This window comes from Pollicipes pollicipes, unplaced genomic scaffold (genome assembly GCF_011947565.3).
Source record: "Pollicipes pollicipes isolate AB1234 unplaced genomic scaffold, Ppol_2.1 Scaffold_4219;HRSCAF=4965_pilon_pilon_pilon, whole genome shotgun sequence".
NCBI lineage: Eukaryota > Metazoa > Arthropoda > Thecostraca > Pollicipedomorpha > Pollicipedidae > Pollicipes > Pollicipes pollicipes.
Window position 1 is genome coordinate 17,105,778 of NW_023596448.1, and position 8,054 is coordinate 17,113,831.

Consider the following 8,054-nt stretch of genomic DNA (forward strand, 5'->3'; position numbering starts at 1 on the left):
ATTTATAGGTTTTGATGTATCAGGCTAGAACACAAATGACTTCAGTGCTAGCAAACTAGAGGCCACGGGCGTGTCTTAGCGTTGGAGATCAAATATGATATTTTTGTTGTAGTTTTCAAACCACCAGCAACTGTTGAAAAACGTGTAATTAGAGGCTTCGAGTTTCAAAGAAAACTTCAAGCGGAGCTACCGATTTATCTGTGCCGCGTAACATCATTCAATAAAAATACGGACAAAAATCAGGAGAGAATTGATTACATCCAATACGTGTGTTGTTTATAACTCTTGTTTACACAGGATGCTCTCGACGCTTATGTCGCTTCCCTCTCTTCCAGCTGCTGCTTCTGGCTGCCCTGGTGGCTGTTGTCTCTGCCAGCCACGGATACAGTGGTTATCACGGCTACCGCTCATACGCCGGCCCCTACTACGGAGGCTACAGGAGCGGAAACCACGGCTACGGCTACGGACTCCGCAGCTACGGCCACCACGGCTACCGTCACCGCCGCTCTCTGGACGACAGTGCCTACCATAGCTACCATCCCCACGGATATGGATACGCCAGCCACGGATACGGATGCGCGCCCCGCAGCTACGGATACGGATACGCTGCCCGTAGCTTCGGATACGCCCCCCGTGCCTACGGACACCGCTCTGGCTACTATCATTAAGCGTCCTGTATTGTGGTCGTCCGTTCGGATTTGGCATCAATCAATACATTGTGTTCGATAAAGCTCATGTCGTGTACGATGGTTTAAGAGGTCGGAGCATGACCCCTGAATCTGTGCAACGGTGAGCGTAAAGCCAACAAAAATGAAACTTCCGTCGCGCTCAGATGGGGTTGTTTTTGAAAGACACTGCTGGTGTAGAACAAATACAGAAATGTCCTGGCTTCTATTTCTACCATGATGCATTTTGGGATCATTGTACAACTTGAGGGTAAAAGTAATGGCGATGTTTTGCCGCTTCATTTTACCTTAATAAGGGTTTTGCGTTCGAAATTGGCGGTAGTTCAATGGCGCACCAAGTCCTTCACGTAGCCTTTGCCGTTTCAAAGTTTTGTGAGTATCACAGTGTGGCGTACAGAACGACGACCGACAATGCTCGATATTCCAAACATAAATCCGATGTGCCTCGATGTGCCTCACTAAATTCGTTATGCACCCCCAGAAATGCATTGAAAAACGCGTTTGAAGGAATTTTGCATCACATTATGAGACAAGGCGGCAAACAGTAGAGATAATTATCTTGTATATTCTTCAATTTGGAAGTGATTTGATTCCACTGGAGATCAGAAAACGAAGAACACAGAGATGGGGTCTAGAGAGGCGTGAACCCTATCTGGATAGGGTCCAAACACTGCTCGTCGGTAGCATCGTGCAAGCGCGAGCAGAATTAACATTAACAATTGTATATCATTCTACTTGCTACACGGGCTTGACCACATCTGTGGTCATCGATTCAAAACCAAGACGTCCAAAGCTACACAAAATATGATACCCATAGAGGCTTCGTAAGAACGAGCGACGTGAGCGAAGGGGTTTGCTCCTAGACATGAGTAGAGAGCCCTACCCATTCTTGGCTGAAACGCGCTATTTGTAAGAGCTGGACCTGACAAACTAGGACCTAGCCCTCAATAGTGAGTGCAAGGGATTTAAGCGGTAGAATTTCGCTTACCGTATAAATCATTCATGCACGGCGAGGTACACTTTGTCAAATACGCAATGATCGTCCCGACGAGGTATATAGCGACATTATTGACCGGTTTTCCTACAAACCACCAAAACTACCGGAGACAAAGTTTGTTGGTAACGTTGTGGGCAGCCTCAGTGGTAAGGTCGTATCCAGCGGAAGAATGTCTAGTTTCTTTTTCCCTTGCCACGTATTATTTCCCCCCGTCAGTTCAAACTGCATTTTGACCACGCAAGATCCTAGAAACATCAACACTGTTTCTTTAAGAAGGCTACCACATATGCATACGTGCACATCCCGTCGGCTATTTGCTGGCGTCGTCATTAAATTACTGACTGTGTGGGCGTAAATTGTCGCCGCTCATGCGGATAATGAGACTAAACACAAACCGAATTTCCTGGTTAAGAAATTGCCCGTAGTTGCATCAAAACTTCACCCCCATAGTTTAAATGTGTAATCGGTCATGAATATAAGATACTGATTGGTAAATCGAGAGAGATTGGATCATACAACTCCCAAGGTGTGCTGTTTGTACACGTTGTGAACGCTGCCATCATTGCAAATTTTCGTTGCCCTTGCTTGGAATTGTCTGGCCATTCCACACATAGGCCAACTAGTTGCAAGGCACGATTTGTGAAATAATGTAGTACCGGTCAGCATTAGCGCACCTCCGTCCGCTGAGCGTATCAAGGTAATAGTTTTAAGGTGCATTGGTAATCACATGTGTGTGAGCTACAAGGCGACCGGCTTTGGTAAGACATGTATTAATGAAAAAAAAGGATATATTTCCATCACACGACTCCTCTGCCTCGCGTCACAAAGGCATCATACTGGTGGCAATGATGTTTGAACATGGCCCTTCCTGCATCCAGGGGTTCACGCAATGCGAAAAGCTATAACGGCATGATTTAAGCCAGGTAATTCCGCAAGTGACATCCTTTTGGTAAACTTGTTGTCAGAACAAGTTTCGATGTCAGTGTGGTATTCCCGTTGTCACTTAGCATCATGCAAAACGTACGTACGTCACACAGTCAGACAAACCTACTAATGTCCTAACCAGATGAACCACACACCTTTCCGGAGTGTCTACCGGACATTCAACGCTGGAATTACCGCAGCGTGGCCGCCAAGGTCAGGACAGCCGCCTCCACATATAATAGTGCCAGCCCACGTAACCGCAGGACACACACACACTGGTCTACTCTCCTAGTCAGTCGGAGGTCGAACAACCCGCAGAGATGAACGCCAAGCTTGCGGTGAGTGTTGCTGTGGTGCTTTGGTTCATTGTTACCACCCGTCTTGCTTATTTCTGATACCATTGTTAAGTGTGCGAGGCCTAGTACACCTTGATAACGAGAAGGAAGCGGGTTCTAATGCAGCGCGATTTAGCCCTATGAAACTAAATGGTGTCGATATGGCTGAACAAATAAGCTCTAGTGAATTTTGTTTACAATATAGCTGAACTTCGACCTATATTTTGTTTTAGGTTTTTAAACCACCAAGCAACAGTAACTGCATCATTCGTTACGACAGACTTCGATATGCTGATCATATTTTCAGGTACCAGCCGATTCGTCCGGGGTCGAACACTGGCCTGTACAAAGCAACGCTATAATCGACAACCGCACAAAATACTTCGTTTATCCATTCCAATAAGCCTGTTAATGTATCATTCACACAGGGTGTCTACACTACTCATGTCGCCTCCGTTGCTTCCAGCTGCTGCTTCTGGCTGCCCTGGTGGCTGTTGTCTCTGCCAGCCAGGGATACAGTGGTTATCACGGTTACCGCTCATACGCCGGCCCCTTCTACGAGGCTAAGAGCGCATACCACGGCTACGGCTACGGACTTCCGCAGCTACGGCCACCCCGGCTACCGCCACCGCCGCTCCCTGGGCCACAGCGCATACCGTAGCTACCATCCCCACGGATTCGGATACGCCAGCCCGGATACGGTACGCGCCCCGCAGGCTACGGATACGGACACGCTGCCCGCATCTACGGGTACGCCCCCCGTGCATACGATACCGCTCTGGCTACTACCATTAAGCGTCCTGTTTTGTGATCGTCCATTCGCAGTTGGCATCAAGCAATACACTGGTGTCGATACAGCTCACGTTGTATACAATGCTTAAAGAGATAAGAGTCAGTATTAGTGATGCCACGCCAGGGTTATCGTAAAAAACCAATCATAACGAAATTCCCTGGCGTTTAAATGAGTGTGGTTTTGAAGGACCTTGGTGTCTAAAAATCAAGAACATATATGCTCATTTACTATTATGCACCCAAGGAATATTCTCCACCGAAGAGTAAAAGCAAGGTGATGTTATGCCGGTTCATTTAACTTTATTTTTAAGCCGATTTTGCGTTGGAAAATTAGCAATGGTTGAATGGCGTACGGTTTCCTTCACGCGGGCTTAGACGGCCTAGAATCTATGGAACATTAGAACGTAATGAAGAAATTGATGAAGGCTACACTGCGCATTCGAAGCTTCCAATTCGTTGCGCATCATTGCCACAGGCCTGAGCGCTGTGAGGTCCCAACATGGGCTGAATCCATCTAGGGCGCCGCCACATGTGCGCCGCTGCCAGCACATGTAGCTGAAACTGAGAGGGACATGCCCTCTCAGGCAAGGTTGGAGGTCTCGGAGAGCAACGGTGCTCAGATTACTCCAGGTGTCCAGAGTATCTGGCATAGGCCATGTGCGTAACCATATCACTGGCTATGATAAGGCATGATACGGCATGTGAAGCGCACAAGCATGGGTAAACTGAAGTCGGGACGCATCCCACTTCCCATCCTCAACGAGGATGGGATCATCCCACCAAGAAAATGTGAAAAATTACATTTGGCATCCTGGACTGGACCTCTAGTGACATGCTCTGGTGAGATCGATGATTTTCATTGGGAACCGAAGATATGCATCAGATATGTGTGATATCAAAGAGTGCATTTCAAGCATTTAGCATCGCTTTACGAGACAGCACAGAGCATGACACAAGTAGCCATATTGCGCATAATTCAAGGTGAAAGTTTTAAGTGCGCTGAAAGACGGAGGGAGAGCATCACGGCCTTGCGTTCTGGAGGGGCGTGAAACCTATCAGCTCCACGCTGCTCGTTGACAGCATTGCCCAAACCAGACAAAACCGCGCAGGCGCAGTGTTGGATCGAGAGAGAGGGGACCTGGAGCCATGCTTCCCTCCCTTGGGGCGAAGGGGCTCCAACATCCAATGTTGAAGCGGCACGAATATCCTCTTTTGACATCACGTTATCTTAACTTTTAAAAGGCGTCACCGTTCAGACACAACACAAACATCCACACGTCATAATTCCAGAGGCACCGACATCTAGGCGCAGCGAAAGATAGTGTACGCGTACATATTACCACATGTATGAAAGTGTCACTCGCAGAGAAAATCTGCTGCAATGATACCCAATCAGACAAGTTTTCTTTCTGGGCTTCTAGTTGCGCGAAATATCAGACTCTCTTCTCAAAGTTCGAGGGACGCAAGTTGGGAAGGGAGGGGAGGGAGGGTGGGCCGTTACAGTATTTCGCTCTGTACCTGCATGCTGCATCTCTTTCTGCCCTGTGACTGCCGCAGGCAGGCGACCTAGCGCTCGTGTTAATTCGGTGACGCCCATGGAGTGCCCGTTGTTCAGTACATACTGACCAAGCGGGTTTTTGGACGGATTTGGTCAATTTCCTTCGCAAAGCGCGGGAGGCTGGTGTCCAAGTGCGTGTGGGTGGGGGTTTGGAGGGGGGGGGGGGATGGAGAAATACCAGTGTGGGTTTGTCTCTACAATATTTTTGCGATTGTGAATAATTTTTTGTTGTTAGGTCATTATTGACCCTATTATGCCTCGGTCGAAGGTCAAGTTCTCGTGAAAATCAGACTTTTCTGTGTTACATGCTCGTGTTTTATTAGCCCATGCCCTGTAGTGATACAAAACCTAAAATGACGTGTTCATTGTCCAGCTCAGAGTGCATTGGCCTGTAGTCTCAAGGATTTTAGGATATTTATGAAATATAGGGCCGTTACTGTCGCAATGTCGGCCCACCGTGCGCGGCCCGTGAAATCGTCGGCTGCCGCCCGTCGCGCGCGCCGGCCTTAGACCGCCGCGCAATGGTTCACAGCCTGGTGAGCACTGGTGTTATATGTGGAGCGGTGACGACACAGGCCAGTGGTGGGTGCAAAGAGCAGGCAAAAGTAGCCGCATACAAGAGCCAAGGTTCATACTGTGATGAGGGAAAGCTGAAAGAAATGTGTCTTTTCGATTTATTTTGGCATACTTCGTGTTGCCAATCCTCATTATGTGCTGTGCTGTGCTGTGCTACACTCTCATCTTTTATCCTGCCCTGTCATTTCATCTTAAGCCCTGTCCTGAATTATTTTGCCTCCTGTTCTCCCTGCCATATACCCTGTGCTATTACCTTATTCTCTATCCTCCTCAACCTTGTCCTTTTATCCTGCCCCCGGTTGTTAGCCCGTCTTATTCTGTCCTATTGCCTCCTATTCTCCACGTCCAATCTTCTGGCTGCTGTGTCATGCCCCTAATGGTGGAAACTCCATGAAAATTACAGGAAGGAAAACGTAGTATTTTCCCTTGTCTTTATGTGTATTCATGCTAACGTGTGCTGGTATCGAGAAACAAGGTTAAACAACAAAGTTACCCTGGTCACTGCTCTCGTTTGAAGGGAATGTTCCACAGTTGATGTGATAAAATACTCTCATTTATAACATTTGGTACACTTTTAAATGGAAAATACTGTTCTAGAAAACATCATTTCTGTTTAGTAAAAATGTTCCTCAATGCGTCTTTGCGTGATGACATCATCGTTCCTTGCACAACATTGATTGAAAGCCAGTCGACGACCGTTTTATCTGGAAATTGTGCTTACGAACAACAGACAGGAATAACTCGACAATTATGTGTTTTAGCCTGGATCGAAGCATGACTAATGGAATGGAGGGATTTGAATGATATTATCATGGAACCATGGGTGCCTAGGTGACCTCGAGATAGTCTCCACAAAATTGTCTGCGCATCTTCGCGGGCGTGTAGCTCAGAATCTGGAGGGATGTTGGTGCTTAGAAGGGCGGGACTGTGAACTGTATCGAATGATCTTCAAGGTGGCTATTTGAGTTCGAAATACCATTCTGATGTGGGACACTTGCTTTACCTTGAAACCGATGATGAAAACAAGTGTCCCTCAATGATTCAGACCAGATATATGAACTTGGTCGTTAAAAATCTTAGCCGTAGCAAAACATGCAGAACACAAACACGCATTGTGATCTGTGTTCATAAAAATTACCTCTCATGTCGACTTAATAGGATCAAGCATAAGCACACCAAGCCAGAAGGGGGCTTTTATGGCAACTCCCCCCCCCCTCCCTTCCGTAGAGAAAGACATATTGGCGCTGGGTCCGAGGGTCAGTATAATTGGCCGTTTAAAACACCTGTGGTGATAGGAAAAGGCTCCGAGGTAATTAAATAGGATCTAAACTTATAAAGTTCCTTCGAATCCAAACGCAAGGCCCCTAACATTTCCAAACAACACAGGACCCATTTTACCAACGTTGGCTCCCTGCTTGACAAGTTGTTGGCTAATCTATTGCCTTCAGTTTACCACCACAGCAGTAATATAAATGAATAACGTGTGCAATAGCCTTGCAGGTGAATGCAGAGGACACAGAAAAAACAACTGCATCAATCCTGTGCTGCCGTTGAAAGAGAAAGAGAGAGAGAGAGAGAGAGAGAGAGAGAGAGAGAGAGAGAGAGAGAGAGAGAGAGAGAGAGAGAGAGAGAGAGAGAGAGAGAAGAGAGAGAGAGAGAGAGAGAGAGATAGAGAGAGAGAGAGAGAGAGAGAGAGAGAGAGAGAGAGAGAGAGAGAGAGAAGAGAGAGAGAGAGATAGAGAGAGAGAGAGAGAGAGAGAGAGAGAGAGAGAGAGAGCGAGAGAGAGAGAGAGGAGAGAGAGGAGAGAGAGAGAGAGAGAGAGAGAGAGAGAGAGAGAGAGAGAGAGAGAGAGGAGAGAGAGATAGAGAGAGAGAGAGAGAGAGAGAGAGAGAGAGAGAGAGAGAGATAGAGAGAGAGAGAGAGAGAGAGAGAGAGAGAGAGAGAAAGAGAGAGAGAAGAGAGAGAGAGATAGAGAGAGAGAGAGAGGAGAGAGAGAGAGAGAGAGAGAGAGAGAGAGAGAGAGAGAGAGAGAGAGAGAGAGAGAGAGGAGAGAGAGAGAGAGAGAGAGAGAGAGAGAGAGAAGAGAGAGAGAGAAGAGAGAGAGAGAGAGAGAGAGAGAGAGAAGAGAGAGGAGAGAGAGAGAGAGAGAGAGAGAGAGAGAAGAGAGATAGAGAGAGAGAGAGAG